The following is a 16,731-nucleotide window of genomic DNA, read 5'->3' on the forward strand; positions in this document are numbered from 1 at the left end:
ACTCACACCCACAAGAACATATATTTTTACAGAACCCTGCCAGAAGGGGAAACAATAAAATGTCAACAGTGAAAAGGTTGTCAAGGGACAACTGACAAGCTTCCACATGCCTTCTCTTCTTTGTGGTGTTGTATTCTGCATTTAGGATCAAAAGAAGGCAGCATAACCGCGGCTCCCAAACTGCAGATCTCAGAGCTGCATGTCACTCGTAGAGAAGCCACTGTGCCATAACTATCAAGCTGTAAGTTGAGCTTCACGGTGCAGGGCTGTGAACTCAATGGGTGTTCCTTAAAAACGAAAATAATAGCAAGCTCATCAGTGAAGACTTGCTTAGTGTACAGTTCAGAAACAGTAACGTTATCCCTCTGTCCTTTCGACAGTAGACCTGCCTGTTCTCCATCTTGCCTCTAATTGTTCTCCGGATCATTTTCTGTCATCAATACCTCAATGAAATATATTTCATTTGTATTGCATTATATTGTTAGCATTTTCAGAAAATAAAAATAAAGTATAATTTATTGAGTCTATATGTTGGTTTTAACTCCATTGATCAGGACATACCATTTTTAGACTTTTCTTAGGAAGATAAGCTCACTGTCAAACTCTGTTTATTTTTTACCCAAATTATCTTTACCATTTCTCTATATCTAATTCCCCCCCTTATGTCAGGTGACTATTCTACTGTAATCCCCACATTTCCTTGTGACGTCCATTTTTCAAGCAGAGCCACCCAGTTGCCTAATCTGTATTTATTAGCCCATTCAGCCTCTATATAGCCCCAACACGCGTCATCTGAAAACACAGGAAACCGTAACGAACAACCGCAGCATATTAAGCTGCTTATCTTTTGCAAGGACCAATGTCCCTTTAAATATACTAACAAGGAGTCTGATGGGATTATATTGGCATAACTGCATTTGACTCTTTTTCCTTGTTCAGAGAGACAGGAGAGGGAGGGAAAGGAAGAGGAGATTGTTGAGTTGATTTTAAGGTGAGCGTGGGAGTTGGAGTCCAGGAGTGCAAGTGAAAACCAACACACACACGCACACGCTGAGTAAACCTAAATGTCACTCATATGTTTGGTTTTATATAACTCTTCCTGCGGGCAGGTAGCATTCCCTAATGAAAATAAAAACAACTTGAGGTTAATATCTGAGAATTCAGAGTGCCCTCTCCCATTGTTCCTTTGAATAAACAATTGATTATTTTTTTCCTTGCACCAGAGCTGTCATGATGGAGGCGTTGCCCTGAAAAATGAAAACCACATCAGAGGGGTAATTGCGCTCCTTTGGGAATCCGAGGCTCCTGCGCTACGATGAAAGCTAACGTTTTCCATCTCTTCAGAGCATGTTCTACAATTGAATGGTTCAGCTTACAACCTGTCAACAAATTCACAGACATGTGAGTAATGAGTAAATAGTATTAAAATGAATCCTTTAGCTTTGAGAAAAGAAAAAAAAGGTGACAAAACATACACAAGTCTCCTTTGATCTTAAATTTGCCAATATAATATCACAGTGTCCTTTTTATGAGATGAACCACTTGCCATGACAAATCCTTTCGGTGAGTGCATGTATTCATTTTTTGAACACTTTGCTGTGTGTAAGTGTAAATGTGTGTGAGTGTGAGCGTGCACTGTACGCCCCCAGCCTTCTAAAATGGTGCAGTAGAGCAGAACCCCTCTGTGTGTGTAGTGTAGTATCCTATGCAGCGCTTGGCAAGAGCAGGCAGGAGAGAGAAAATTTGACAGAGTGCCAAGCCGACCTCATTTCCCCTACTCTGTGTGTGTATGTGACTAGGTGTGTGTGTGTGTGTGTGTGTGTGTGTTGCAGTCGCAGTAGTACTGTAGCAGTGCAAGCCAGTTTGGCTCAGCTTGCAGCTCCCGGATATCTGCGCTGCACTTTATACATGTAATTCAATTCCAACTGCTGCAATCCACTACACTAAAGCTCATCAAAATATACCTCCCAAATACACACTGACACATGCATTGCTCCATGCGTGCACATACAATACAGCCGGATTAGGATTATTTCCTACTACAAGTACACAATGCGTGTGTAGGTTTGGGGTCTTTCGAGGTGAAGCAGCTTCAATCAAATTTGGCATCTGCGACAGTCAACACATCAAACACACATTTTTGAAACATACAGTAGGTCATAGTTGGGATACAGTGCATGCAATGCTCAGGTAAGTAATGTGTGTGTGTCTCTGTGTGGGTGTGTTTGTGTGTGTGGCATCACACAGTTAAGCTGTTACTACTCTATTAGGGCCAAGCACAGGGTTCTGCAAATATGAAAGGAGCTAATAATAGCACTATTAGGTGTGGTGTCATACTGATTTGCAAACTGCGTGTGCGTGCGTGCGTGCGTGCGTGCATGTGTGTGCGAGAGTTTGTATATGTGTGTGCTGTATGGGTGCATGTCTGCATGTGCGCATCCCTGGCACAGAGCCTGACTCTTCTCATCACTACAAGGAACTCATTGACCAGGATGGGTGCAGAGCCGCGCCCCTCCTCGGGGCTGCTGCAGAGACTCTATGGAGCCTCTAGAGGCCAAAAGAGAAAATTGCACCCGAGAGTCTCAGAACCATTTACTGATGAAAAGAATGACTGGATGACAAGTACACGTCTTGCTTTTCAGACACTTTGTTTGAGGAAAAAGACGTGATAATTAAAATGAAAATACTTACTTTGAAGAAAACTGTGCATATTTCATAATTGTACGTGACATTAGTTGACTGTTAGTTCTCATGCATTGATGTTTAAGTATTATTCTAATGCTTCAGCAATCTTTTTTGTAAATAAAAACAGCATATTCAAGTATTTCCTAATGTAGGGTTCAAGCTCTAAAGGTTTATTATTATTAGTGCTGTCAGGCGATACAAAAAAAAAAATCGAATTAATTGCAGGATTTGTAATTAATTAATATAATGAACACGTTAAAGTGACAGCTCTAATTATTATTATTTTTAAAACTTTATTTATCCCTGTGGTGCAATTCAAAGGCACAAAGTAGCACCAAGCTGTCGACCGCAAGAGCAGTGACCCACATACACCAATGACACCGCAGGGGGAACAATTTGGGGTTAAGTGTCTGGCCCAAGGACACATCGGACATGTCGCTCGCAGAAGCTGGGGATCGAATCCTCAACCTTCCGGCTGAGGGACAACGACTCCACCAACTGAGCCACATCCGCCCCTGACTGAAATTTATGACTGAAATTTAAAGTGGGATCAATAAAATGAGAATGGTTTAATAAATCTATTATACTCTGAAAATCTCAGGGGAAAATAGGCATAACCTGGATACCTCAAAATCTGAACAATTAAGTCATTAAGTCAATTAAGTACATCAGTAGCCAATGAAAGTGTACGACTCGTGTATCCATGTAATTTATGAAAGGCTGACAGTGACACCTATGTTGACTCTGAAATGGATTCACACTTAAACGCTACATTTTTCCAGTGCTAATCTGTTTTAGAAACAATGACAAGCCGGGAGCGTGTGACGACGAGGATGCAGAGTGTGTGCCTTGAGATAACATATTATGAATTGCCGCTATAACCAAGATTATTGATTGATTGATTGATTGATTGAATCAATCCCATGTTTCAGAGTGCATGGAGTGTGTGAGTTTTACAGATTATCATTTCACTAGACATAGTTAACAGACAATAAGGATTTGGTTTATTTATTGTCTTATTGCTTGAAGAACAGCAGACTAGATTCAGACAGAGTATATTCATATGTAACTGTCTGCTCTGCCCCTCCACTCTGACTCCTATAGGTCAGAGGTCAAGATGCAGTTTATGTGTTAATCATGCCTCTCGAAGGAGGCAGCTCATGAATAAAAAGAAAACCTGAGATCATGGAAACTGTACCATAAGCGTCTAGATATGGAGAATAAAACAGAAGGAAACAGTCTCTCAAATGACAGCTGAGCTGTTTATTTCTGCCTGACATTTATTATCACACCACACATTAGCTATGCGGAGTCTGTCAGCTTGTAGCAGAAAGCCTCCTTATCCTTTTCTTTACACAGACACAGCCATCGTTGAAGTTCCATTTCCCACACGGCTGAAGCAACATTATCCCCTCTTGACCTTTTTTCGTTGACCTTTTTTCGTTTTCTTTTTGTTTACAATTTGCTCATGCATACATGTTTTAGCTTTGTATTTGATTTGGTGTTAACAAAAATTCAACAAGACCAATCAAACTAACCCATTTCCAAGTGAAGAATATGTCAACAAACTCAAGGAAATCAGTATGTGTCCATAGAACATAATGAAAGATTGCAAATAAAACTTGATTTGAAATTGACACTCAATAAAGCTAGAAAACAATACGAGTTTAAAAATTGTAAAAGACGTTTTGGTAATTTTAATTAATTAATAACCAAAGGGACTTAAAAAAAACATAATAATTGGAAATTGGTCTCAATGTTTTGGATTTTTTTGGGCAGTATTGTTAAAATTATTTTTTTTGTAGACTACAGTAATTGACATGATGCAAGAAGAAAGTAACAACATTAGAATTCCAATGGACATTATGACATTGTGATAAAATTAAAGACTATATTTTATTGCACATGAGTTCTTTCTGCCAAAATCCATCTTGAACCATTTTCAGAAACACAGCCACACTTCAGAGCTCACATTTTGGTGTCTTGGCCATGAAGTAGTTCAGGATCAGCCAGGGGCAAACGCCCGGGTCAAGGGCACCTTGACTTTAGCTGTGGACGTTGGAAGCATTATTCCATTCATCGCCTCGCACAAAGCTGCCTTTATAACCTTTGCCATTGTGCTGGACTTTAACAGGGATAAAAGACACTTACAAGAAAGCGCTGATTCTCTCAAAATACAGCTTATCGAAATATTTCACATTCAGAATTTCTAGAATGAATGAAGAAGCACTTTATTATTATGTTGCCATCAGCATCGTTTGTGTTCTTAAAAGCTAGCTTGAATGATATTCTCTTTTAGGTCACATTAAGAGCTCAAGGTCAACATAATGAAATCTGACATTCATATTTGACTGTTACTTTGAACATTTATTGAAATGATGAACAGGATGTGGAAAATGTTCAAGAGTTTTTGTCCACACGTTCAAGTCGTACAAACATCAAAAGACAGCTCTAGAAGTAGTCCGTGAACAAATACACTGACAGTTCATAATGAATGTTTTTGCACATTGCTAGGTATTTTAAATAATATTTCCCCATTATATATAAAAGAAAATGCTGTACGGTCTGCCTTGTTTCCCTTATTGTGTATGAGGAGAATGATTAGCAGAGAGTGCTGGACCAACGTGTTTGCATTCCAGCTTTAGTTCACATTTTGTTTGTGAAGTGCCAGTATGGGGCTCCTTTTACATGCTGTCAAACATACACTCATGAACACGTTATTTGAGTGTTAGTCTGTGTGCACTCGCATATCTTATGAGCCTTTGTTTGTCTTTGAGTTTGAGCATGTAATTTAGAAGATTTGCATGTAAGAGGATGGCATCTGTATATTTGCTTTTCTGATGTTTCGTTAGCTGTTTTAGGATCTCAATGGAAGGATTTACCAGAAGGACTTCATTGTGTTATGTCTTTTGTAATTGGTTATGTTAAAGTTAAGAACAAATATTTATGAAACCAAATCAAATGCAAATTTCTCGCTATGTGAGTAACCAGCAGCTGATTGGCTGAAATTGAAAAGCAACTTCAGAGGATTCTTTTCATGCACACTTGTGCAGGAATGGGCACATGGCTGCCGCAGGATCAAACCTGAACTTTGCCAGTCATTTCAAGACTTCTCTGTGGGCACCAGCACATCCAGTTGACACACATGCACGCACGCACACACACACACACACGCACGTGCACACAACAGAGACAGCAGTGTCTTCTTATAGGCTGCAGACCTTCATGATCAGTTCCACATTGCTACTCATATCTAATTTTCTGCTTGACTGTTAGCGTCTATGGCATGAAATACATATCAGATGAAAAAAGGAACTTTGATATGAAATGTAAAAAAAAATGCACATGCACAACAAGTATAGAATGCAGATGTCACTTTTTTTTTTTTTTTAGATTGTTTGTTTCCGACTTATTTCTGGTTAGTTTTTTCAGGTCTTCGTGTCCTTAGTTTGTACAGTGGCCCAATCAAAACACATTTTCTGGTGTTGTCTTTCAATGGTTTAAGTATTTTCTGTAAAACTCCTTTCGCTATTTTGTTTAGTTAGATCACTTCATCGCTTTCTTCAAGAAAGTTTCATTGAAAGATTTACACCATTATCCCTAAAATCTAATGCTATGGTTAGCATCATTATTAGCTCAACCACACACAAAGATGTGAAATAGGTGAAAATAACATGGCCAACTCTTTCCAAATTGCATTGTTTGACATCTAGAATAACTCCCACTGACTGAATATAAAGATGGACGCTGCATCTCCAACTCCTACCATCAAGACAAAAGTGATGCCAAAATATCTCTAACAACAGGCGCTGCATAAAGCGCTGACGACATCATTTGGAATCAGAGATGTGCAGTATAGACTATCCCCTCCTTTTGACGCCCTGACCAATCTGCTAACCACAACACACAACAGCTAAATGATTACACGGCAAATATCCTTCAGTTCAGCACAGCAGAACATATTTTTTGAGGCAGGGCTTATATCCTATACTTCAATCAGTCAATAGGGGGAGCATCAAATGTTTGGCTGTACTTTGGGGGAGCTGACAAGACTTTTTTTAATAAAGTTTTACTCATGAAGGAATCTTGCTTTAGCGTTCACTTTTTGAGAACAAACAAAAACAAATGGGTCCTAACATGCTCACTAGTATCCTTTATGTAGCAGGTATTTTGTTTTCAAAATAGGTCTAAAACCATTTTTAATGGCAAGGCAGCTCATGAGCAGAGCCCAATTTTGGCCGGAAAACATATTTTTACCTGCTTTACAAAACCCTTTTTCCCCCCCACATTTCCACATTTATCTTTTTCAGTATGAACTCATTCTACTATGTTACATTAGCAGTACTTCAAAAACAAAGGCTCTTTTTTGCCTCCAAACATCCTCTGTGATCCTTATTTTCTTCCCTCTGTTTAATAGACGGAGAGCTTTTTTCTTCTTTGTATTCTCTGGCCATGTGGTGTGTCTGAATGGGACCCAGAGCAGTCCAGCACTCTGTGTACCCAATATCTTCAGGTCTGTCAGCCCTGCAATTACATAACACAAGGGAACTGCTTTGTCTTGTCACACTGTGCATGTGCTTATCACCCACTTCACAATTTTTTCCTTTTTTAAAAATGTGAGTCTGTATCACTGTTGGTTTATACTGTTCTTGTTCTCGACACACTTACAACCTGATATGAGTCATCCACTTTCAGCCAGAGGAGCTGTTTTTGTTTTTAAGCGATGTGATGCTGTGATTTTTGGGAGACCATTGTGTAACCTCGTTAGCTCCAGAGCGCTGCATGTGGGAGATGTGTCAGAGCCCACCAGAGAGCTTTGATTGGCTCACACACCACACTCCCCCGCCACTCAGCCCCTCCCATATTTTGCTTCAAAACATTGAGTGCTCAGACGCTGGGGCGTGGTCACCATGGCAACTGCTACTTCAGGAGTCTGGCCTCATGTAAATATTCCATTTGTCATTGTAACCCCTCTTTTGCTCCTTTGAGTGTTTTTGTCTTCCTTGCACTCCTTTTTCCACTCTTCTTTGGTGGTTGTTTGTTCTCCTCCAGCTTGTCCAGCCTCTCTCTATTTCCAGCTTCTCCTCTTCCTTTTTTGGCCTGAAACACGACTTGTGCATGTCAAAAGCAAGGAGCAACAACCTGTTAATTTACGAGGGTTTTTAAAGCATAAAATTCGCCTGGCTTAGCTTTTTCTGGCAATTCTTTACCCAGTCGTTTCAACATGACTCTCATTTATGGCCTGCACACCTCTCCAAAAAAACAACAACTGCCAAAGTAATTGCCTAAAGCCTTTTTTCAAATCCATCACTTTCTACTGCCCATTTCAGGAGCTGTTATAACTCATCAAAAATACACAGGATATGTTTAAAACATCAGGACCACCAACTCTCTCTGCGATTTATTGTAGTCAGACTGCAGAGTTTCATGTGAAGCGAAGGTGATTTATCATGTTTACCTATCATTACTAACCTGGAAAAGATAAAGAGGACCTCCCACATATTAACTTATATGTATATAATATGATGAATGTCATACATTGTGTGTAGAAGAGACAGTGTGTAACTATAAAACAGTACTGATTGGCTAAATATCCTGAGGGTGACAAATGATGACATCATTCGGGGAATCAGCTTTTATCTGTTGTTGTTGTTGTTTTTTTGTTTTTTTTTATTACGTCCGTTCTCAGAAGCAGTGTCATGTTTCCTGTTAAAATAAGGTGAAGAAGTGTATGTGCGTGTGTGTTATCATGGATTATCAGTGAAATGTCCCAGGCAGATTCTTGGAAGGCTCATCCTGCAGTGTACCCATTTCCTGGTTGCCAAGTGGTCATCACGTTGCTCCCGACTGACCGTCCACTCTGTGACTCACTCCTTCCGACACTCGCTCTACCTCCCTCCAACCTTCGTCCTCCTAATATCTCTCAGGGCTTTCAGGTGGCTCGCTTCATCACATACAACAGAACACAGATAGCCGACGTGCTGATGAGGTGTGTGTGTGTGTGTGTGAAGGTAGGAGGGGTAGAGGGAGAGCCCTGCTGTTGCGCATGGCACCTCCTCTGAAAGTGTGTGTGTTTGGGAAAGAGAGAGAGAGGACACCCAGAAGCCCCCTGCAAAAAGTGCTGCAGAATACTAGACACAAAAGGGGATCTCTCCATCTACAATTCCTTTTTATAAACACCCTAATACTTGAAATCTTCGATCATTTCTCCAAGATATGAATCCACTATCAGGAGGGATTTAAAAAAAAAAAAAAAAGGGTTACATTTCAAAGAATTTGTGTATTTTCTACAGGGATGGGGAAATTTAAAAAAAAAAAAGGGGGGATGATGCAGAGGAGGAAAAAAGGCAGAAAAGAGAGAAAGGAAAAGAGGGGAGGCGCGGGGGCGGAGAGAGGGGGAAAACCTGCAGTGCAACACAGTCTGAATTATTCATCGACGTCTGAGTGGGTCGCCTCAGACGGAGGAGGAGAGAGTGGGGAGACGGAGGAGGAGAGAGTGGGGGGAAAAAAGAGGAAGAGAGGATGAGCGAGGAAGGAGGAGAGGAGAGGAGAGGAGGAGGAAGCAGAAGGGGACAGAAGGAAATTTAGGGAGGAAGGGAGGGAGGGGGGAGGAGATGAGAGTAAGGATGGATAAGGGATAGAGCAAGGAAGAGGATAGGAAGAAAGAGGAAGAATTGAGAATAAAAAGGGAAAGAAGGAAGAAAGCATCCAAGAGGGTAGGGAGAGGAGAAACAAGGGAAGAGAGGGAGGGATGGCGCAGTAGTCTGAACTCTGTGTTCCCGACACTCAAGTCACATTCTGCCTCTCTCCCTCTAAACACACCAAACGTTCTTAAAAGTAGTGTACACAGACATATTTAGACTTATAGACGCTACACACTCGCACACCTAATACACACTGTTGACACACCTGGAAGCAAGTACATTGTGAAAAAAAACCACATTCAAGACAAAAGAGAACCATACTTTAAATGATTTCACTATCTTTAAGGTAAAAGACACAGACACTGTGCATAGTGTACTCTGTACATCACAGGCAGACTTCAGTACCAGACAACTTCACACAAATCAAGCGTCTCCGGAGGAGGCAGACCCGACAGCTTCAAAAAGAAAGGATGCATCAAATGGTCTCACTCACTCACACAGTCGCACAGACAGGCACTGGTAGACAGAGGGTGGACTAGAAACACACACACACACACACACACACACACACACACACACACACACACACACACACACACACACACACACACACACACACACACACACACACACACACACACACACACACACACACACACACACACACACACACACACACACACACACACACACACACACACACACACACACACACACACACACACACACACACACACACACACACACACACACACACACACACACACACACACACACACACACACACACACACACACACACACACACACACACACACACACACACACACAGTGGGAGGATCTGAGGAAGAGTGTTAAGAGATGGAGAGAGAAAGAGAGAGAGAGACACGCAACAGGGGCGAGTGCCAGAGAGGTCACATGAAGCAATGGAGGGAGAACAGCTGGAATAAAAGGGGTGAACAAAGACACAAGCGCAGATTGTGAAAGGTCAAAGGGCAGATAGAAAGCAACACAAAGACACCTGCTTTTATTGTAAAGGGTCATTTTTAAAGCTTTGAAAATGAAGCTTTATATTGAGTCGTATTAAATTATCTATGCAAAAAAGAAATATATATATATATTTAACATTTTGTTTTGCAACATACATCTTATTCCACACACATAGCAACAGGAAGCGTTTTGACAGGAGGCTGGCACATGCGGCACAAAATGTACAGACAACCCAAAAAGTGTGAGTGCGTGTGTGTATGTGTGTGAGAGAGAGAGCGAGACATGTGCTGTGCATTGAAACAGACAGAAACTGCCGAGAGATCATTTGAGGAGAAGGAAACGGACTCCCAGCGAAAAAAAAAAAAAAAAAAGACGAGAGAGAGATGGAGATGGATGCGAAATGAGGGAGGGAGGGATGTGGGAGACAGACAGCAATGCTGCAGTGTGAACTCTTTGTCCCTGACGCATCTCAAAAACACACACACACACACACACACACACACACAGGAACAGACACACCAAAATAGATATTGCATGCATGAGGGAATGTCATATCAATGCCAAGCTCAGGGCCAGACAGCCAACTCCAGACGTATAGACTGCCGACATAAAGATCTCACACATTGTACGCAGGTCAAAGTTTAACAGTTTCACTCGTATAATCTTGTACAACACATGTGGCACCGCCATATTTCTTTTGTTGCTTTGTCTCCTCAGCCGACAGCAAACTTACCTGAAGCTATGTTCCAAATTTGCATCGCATGTTGCTGCTTATTTGCTATCAAAATTACGTTTGTGGAATTTGCCAAAAGAAAATCATGAACATATCATTTTAAATGAGCCCTTTTCACACATGCATGTGAGCATCAAACAGCCCTGGCTGTTCTTGCAGTTTCTACCTGTATTGGCAGTGACACCTCAACAAATCTTGCACGCTTTCAACTCCAGAAACAGCTTGTACAAGTTCTTTGCATCTATAATATTATACATGTAATTTATCACTTTTGAACTACCCTTGATCTTTAGTTTGTTTTAATATATAATACACATTACATTTGAATTTTCCTACAACAGTGTCACAAAATTGGTCTTTTTGGGGCATATACTTTATATATATGCGATTTTTATTTTAAATGCCTTTGTAGCTTTGAAAATCCTCTGCACATCTCTGCCCGTCCTACATTTTGTCGATTCCGTTTCACACCATGTCTTGCCCCCTCCAACACCCATCCAATCAGAGAAAACTTCCAGCTGTAATGGTTATGTATGAACAAGCAACTCAAAGTGAGTCCAGGGGCAACCTGTTCTGAAAATCTTGAATAATATTCAGGAGTGCATCTGACAAAACACGTCATTTTCTTCATACTGCATCAGATACATGGACACGAGTGCACAAAGATGCACACCACTCCTGCAGACGTATGCAGCTTTAGGATTGAGATCAGTCTGTGAGGGGTTAGCCGAGGATGGGGGCGAGCAGAGAAGGAAACATAATGTTCTCTGTATGTTCTGTACTTTCAGCTCAGTTCATGTTGAACAAGAGGGTGCTTATTTTCACTTGTTAGAAAATCAGCAGCATGTTCAGGAGGCAGTGGGTAGATTTCAAAGATTGACTATGAGTCCATGTAAGGAATATTCTGTACCTCTATGAATCATATTTTATTTTTTTAAAACCTCAATCCTTGTTTTTTTTCTTTCCCAGCAAAAACCTAAAAAAAAAGGATTCAGGAGAAAAACGATCTATTTACATATAAATGTGGAACGTATTGATTCTTCTACCTGCCCTCGAACCTCTCTGGGTGACAAAGACAGTCTTTAAATATTCATTCAAATGTAGCCGACACATTTTGTTCCAAAACAGTCGATAAACAACGGCTAAAAAAAAGTGACGATGGTTTATGAAACAGGATGCTCACCAGGGGGGAGAAATTTGCGTGGAAATGAAAGGAGAGCAAAGCAGATAAATATCCTCTGGTTTTTGTTGCAGAAGCAATCTTTAAGTGTTCAGTTAGCATCGGACAGACTTAAAGAGTTTAAGTACATGCAAACATGTTCGTGTTGGCAACAGTTACTCATCATTGTTCTCTTTCAGCTGCTCCCTCATGCATTCCTTTGCATGCACTCAAAAAGGGGAGATATTCTTACACCCATTGAAGCAGTTCATGGTGTTGTGCAGGAAAGTTGACAAAAAAAAGAGTTATACTGTATATGCTATGGAGTGATTTAGACCCTGCTCGACTGTCTTAAAGCCCTTGTATTCAAAGTATACTGAGACCGGAAATCATTGAATGGTAGAAACTGGTAAATATTTCTCAGTAGATCACAAGGCAACGCAGCTGATACAGAAATCGCAACCGAAGCCCGAGTTTGGTCAACACTTCCAAATCGCAACTTGTACCCTGTCCTCCAGTGAGTGGTGGTGACCAACATATGATGTTCTGTGAGTGTTTTCAGAGAGCTCTTTATATTTGATGCCGTCTGAGACTGAGAATCATTCAGGGAGGGTTTCATGGTGCTATAGGCTTGTGGTCTGGAGTCTGCACGTGTTTCTCTGTATCTTTTGGTCGCTGTCAGCGTCACAAGGAAGCAGAAATATTGCATTTGTCTTGTCATACAGACCCTTCGAGGGCATGTGTCCCAATGATGTTGCGGTGTTAGCTAAAGATCAACGTATTTTCCTCCAATATCATGAAGCCCCTTTGAAAAGTAAAAAAATTAATACTGATGCTCCGTCATAACTTAGAAGAAACATTGACTATGCTAATATTATTTCACTGATTGAAACTGGTCAGCAGGTAGGTCTAGAACAAAAGGATTTTAAATTTCCCATTGCAAATGTTTAAAGTGTTAGGGATACATTTGATAGTTAATGTTTTGTTTGTTTGTATTTTTCCTTCTTTTATATCTTATTATATACATGATCAGTTCATAAATATGTTATACAAATGGTTGCTGCTTTTATTTGATTTAATGTTAATCCAAGGGATTAGAATTATCCAAATAGAGCCACATTGAAACAAACTCTTATCATTGTAAACATGGATTATGTATAATGGATAGGAATGCTTTTATTTCCAGGCTTTGAAAGTCATTTGATATTCACATGTTGCCTCCAACACAGCACATTGCCTCCTCCTGAGTCACAGCCGAGCCCTGTGACTCCTCTGACACAGCTATGCACATGGGTGACATTTCACTGGTGTTGTGGTCACGATTCCTCTCCTCTCCTCCTTTTTCCATCTATCTATCTCTCTCCCTCTATTTCCCTTTTCATACCCCTTTAGCCAAATTCCTTCCCCAATGCCTAATTGTTTTCCTTCCCAGGCTGTCGTTTCTAATAAGAATTTGTACTTGAAGGGGGCTGGCTTGTTAGGCGAGGGTTGTGTAAAAAATTAACAGCACTCCCAAGTTGTGGAAAGAAAGGCATGGCACCCTTTTGCTTGAGTGAATGTGTCTGTTTGTATGAACTTGATGCTCACAGCAATAATATTATGTGCCCACTGCAAGTCAAATATGAAATAAAGTTAAGAGACACTAAGCACCCTTCACTAGATCTGCCTTTAATATGCAGTATTAGTGCCTAGTGGATAGAAGACATTCTGCAGCATAACCTAATTGTGCTTGGATGAAAATGCTGACAGCCCTTCCTGACAAACGGCCGCAATGTATCTCTTTAATGCAAACATATTTCAAGCTGTGCGATCCTCTTTAAATGGATGAAATTAGCTGAAATTGTAGGTATTTATGTGTGGGTGGGGTTTATGTTCTGGTATGCGTTCAGAATGAAAATGCTTTTTTTTTTTTTTTGGGTGACCATTTGCCTTATGTCTCTGCAAAGATCAAACAGCTGCCGAAGCGTGAAGCCCCACTCGCAGTGTTGATGGCTTTAACTCTGGTTGGGTCCATTAGCTCAGTGGCATCATGTCCATATAAGGCCATCTTAATATTCCATGTCCAAATCTAAGTCATTTCAGTTAAGACCATGATCCATCCATATGAGCTAGGACTAATCCGAACACTGCGGTAGCTACAGTATAGCGTGACTAATGACAGCATAAGTAGTATTTCACTAGACATCCCCTGTAGAGAGGGTTTATTTACATGGGTGTGTGCATGAGACAAACAGGAATGCATTAGTTAGATTTGCATTTGCAGCGTGTGATCTCTAATTGTAATTGTAATTATAAGTTGCAAACTACTCTGTTGCATGTGCATTGTCTGCGTGTAAATGTTCCGTGCACACCGCGTGTTTATCTTTGCGGAGCGAGAGCACGTGCACAGGCTTCATTCCAACATGTGCGTTTCTCAAGCCTATTACAACTGACGACTCCTGCAGTGCAGCTGGCAGGCGGTGAGATGTGAGTGTCCATCTCTGCTCTGCCTACCGCCAAGCAGACCAGCCGCAGTCTGTCACTAAGTGGCAGCAGATAAATCTCAACTACTGGTCTGCCACTAAGAGCAGTGCTTCTTGCTTTCCAGTCAAGAATTGAGTCTTAAGATTTCATTTTATTGATGTACACTAAATAGCAGGGTAAAGCAGTGTTGTAGTACTGGAAGTCATGCTTTCTTGAGATCACTTTCTGGAGGTCTCTGTCTTGTCTTGTAATCAAAAGCATATTAAGTCTTGTCTCCGTCTCAGACAGGGCAGACTCATTGTTTGCATTTGAAATCAAGACCAGTACGGACCATCACTGATTGAACAGACATATGTCCTGTCTATTGATATTTGTAGTCAATAGTTTCTGCTGCCAACTGTCTGTTCTCAATATTGCGCTTATTATTTTACATGTATCACTTACATTTGCTCGGATATCAATATTGCTTACATACAACTGTCATCACTGTTTTTTTGCACGTTCATCTACTCAAAGTATTTTTCACATTCAGTCAAACGTGACTTACAAATGTTGGAGGTAATTTTTCACCTTTTCTGACTTGTTGGAATGTTTAAGTTAAATCCTGGTGTATATATTATTCTTATTCTTGCTCTTATATTGTATTGTACATTTTAGTGCTCTTCTACTTTGTATTCCCTGCTATATTGTTGATCTATCTATCTATCTATCTATCTATCTATCTATCTATCTATCTATCTATCTATCTATCTATCTATCTATCAATCAAGTATCAAGGGAATCAAATCTTTTATTGTCGTGCTTAAACATTTGTGTCATTACAAAGCCTGTGAAACACTTTATACTGACATAATTAAGGTTTGAACAAAACTGTAGAGGTAATGTTTTCATAGGAAATTCAGGCTTCTCCTTTGATGTTAGCCAACGTGTGCAGAATTTTAACTCTGTTTGACAATTGCATTGCTCACTGGTGACCCCCTCGCACACACATACAGAGTCAGTAACCATGAAATGACATCAACTGCGAAGACAATCCCAGGTCAAGTTGATGTTGAATGGTTTCTATGGTTACTGAGCTTGGTCATGTGCCATACAATTGCCGCACATGCTCTCTCTCTCTCTACCTGTACATGTGGGAGAACGTATTAAAGTCCATTTCATCAGTGCCCTAATGATTTCATAAGGCTGTTTTATTTTACCCATGACATTGGAGTGCAAGCTTATTCCCTCAATGGAAAATGATACACACCAATGATCCCCTGACTATATTTTGCAAGAGTAACTATTATTTGCCTGATGGTAGCCTGATTTTACAAGATCAGAAGCTGATGGGAAACCGTGAGTTTATAGATGGGGATTACTGCATGCAGTCAATCTTATGCCAGGCTAAAGGTCAATCAAACCATCCTTCAATCATCACTTCCTGTCTTCCTCCCTTTCTGTCTCTCTGGCCTCTTAGTAACCTGACTGAGGATGAGAATGTCAGCGTTCAGTGGCATTTACAGCCCATTCTTGCTCTGCTTCCAAAGACCTTATTACACCTGGGTCATAGGTCAGTTTGTGTGTTTTTGCTTGCATGCGTGTGTGTGTGTGTGTGTGTGTGTGTGTGTGTGTGTGTGTGTGTGTGTGTGTGTATGTTGGGGGAAGGGAAACAACACACAAGAACTCACATTTGTGACCTCACCTGATGGTCATGCATTTGTTCAATCATCTGTGAAGGTATATTGGTTATTCTGGGCACGCAGATGAGGTCTATCCCATACGGCTTATCTGCTGCAACATACATCAGTTTGTATGTGAGTGAAAGAGAGACAGAGAGAGAGCTGTATGGTGGAAGCTCTTTATAAATGTATTGATTGGCAAGTGTAAACAAGAAGGAGGTACTACAGCATAATGCATGCATCAAGTGGATAGGTGTACGCTTTAATGCATGCATAAGTGTAAGAGTGAGCATGAATGAATATGTCCTTACACATACATGTTTGTATTTACTATATATATTTCGATGTCTGTCTCAGAGTACTTAGTAGATCAGACTTGGCAGCTGCATCTGGGAGC

This window comes from Symphodus melops (assembly GCF_947650265.1).
Source record: "Symphodus melops genome assembly, chromosome: 22".
NCBI classification, from domain to species: domain Eukaryota; kingdom Metazoa; phylum Chordata; class Actinopteri; order Labriformes; family Labridae; genus Symphodus; species Symphodus melops.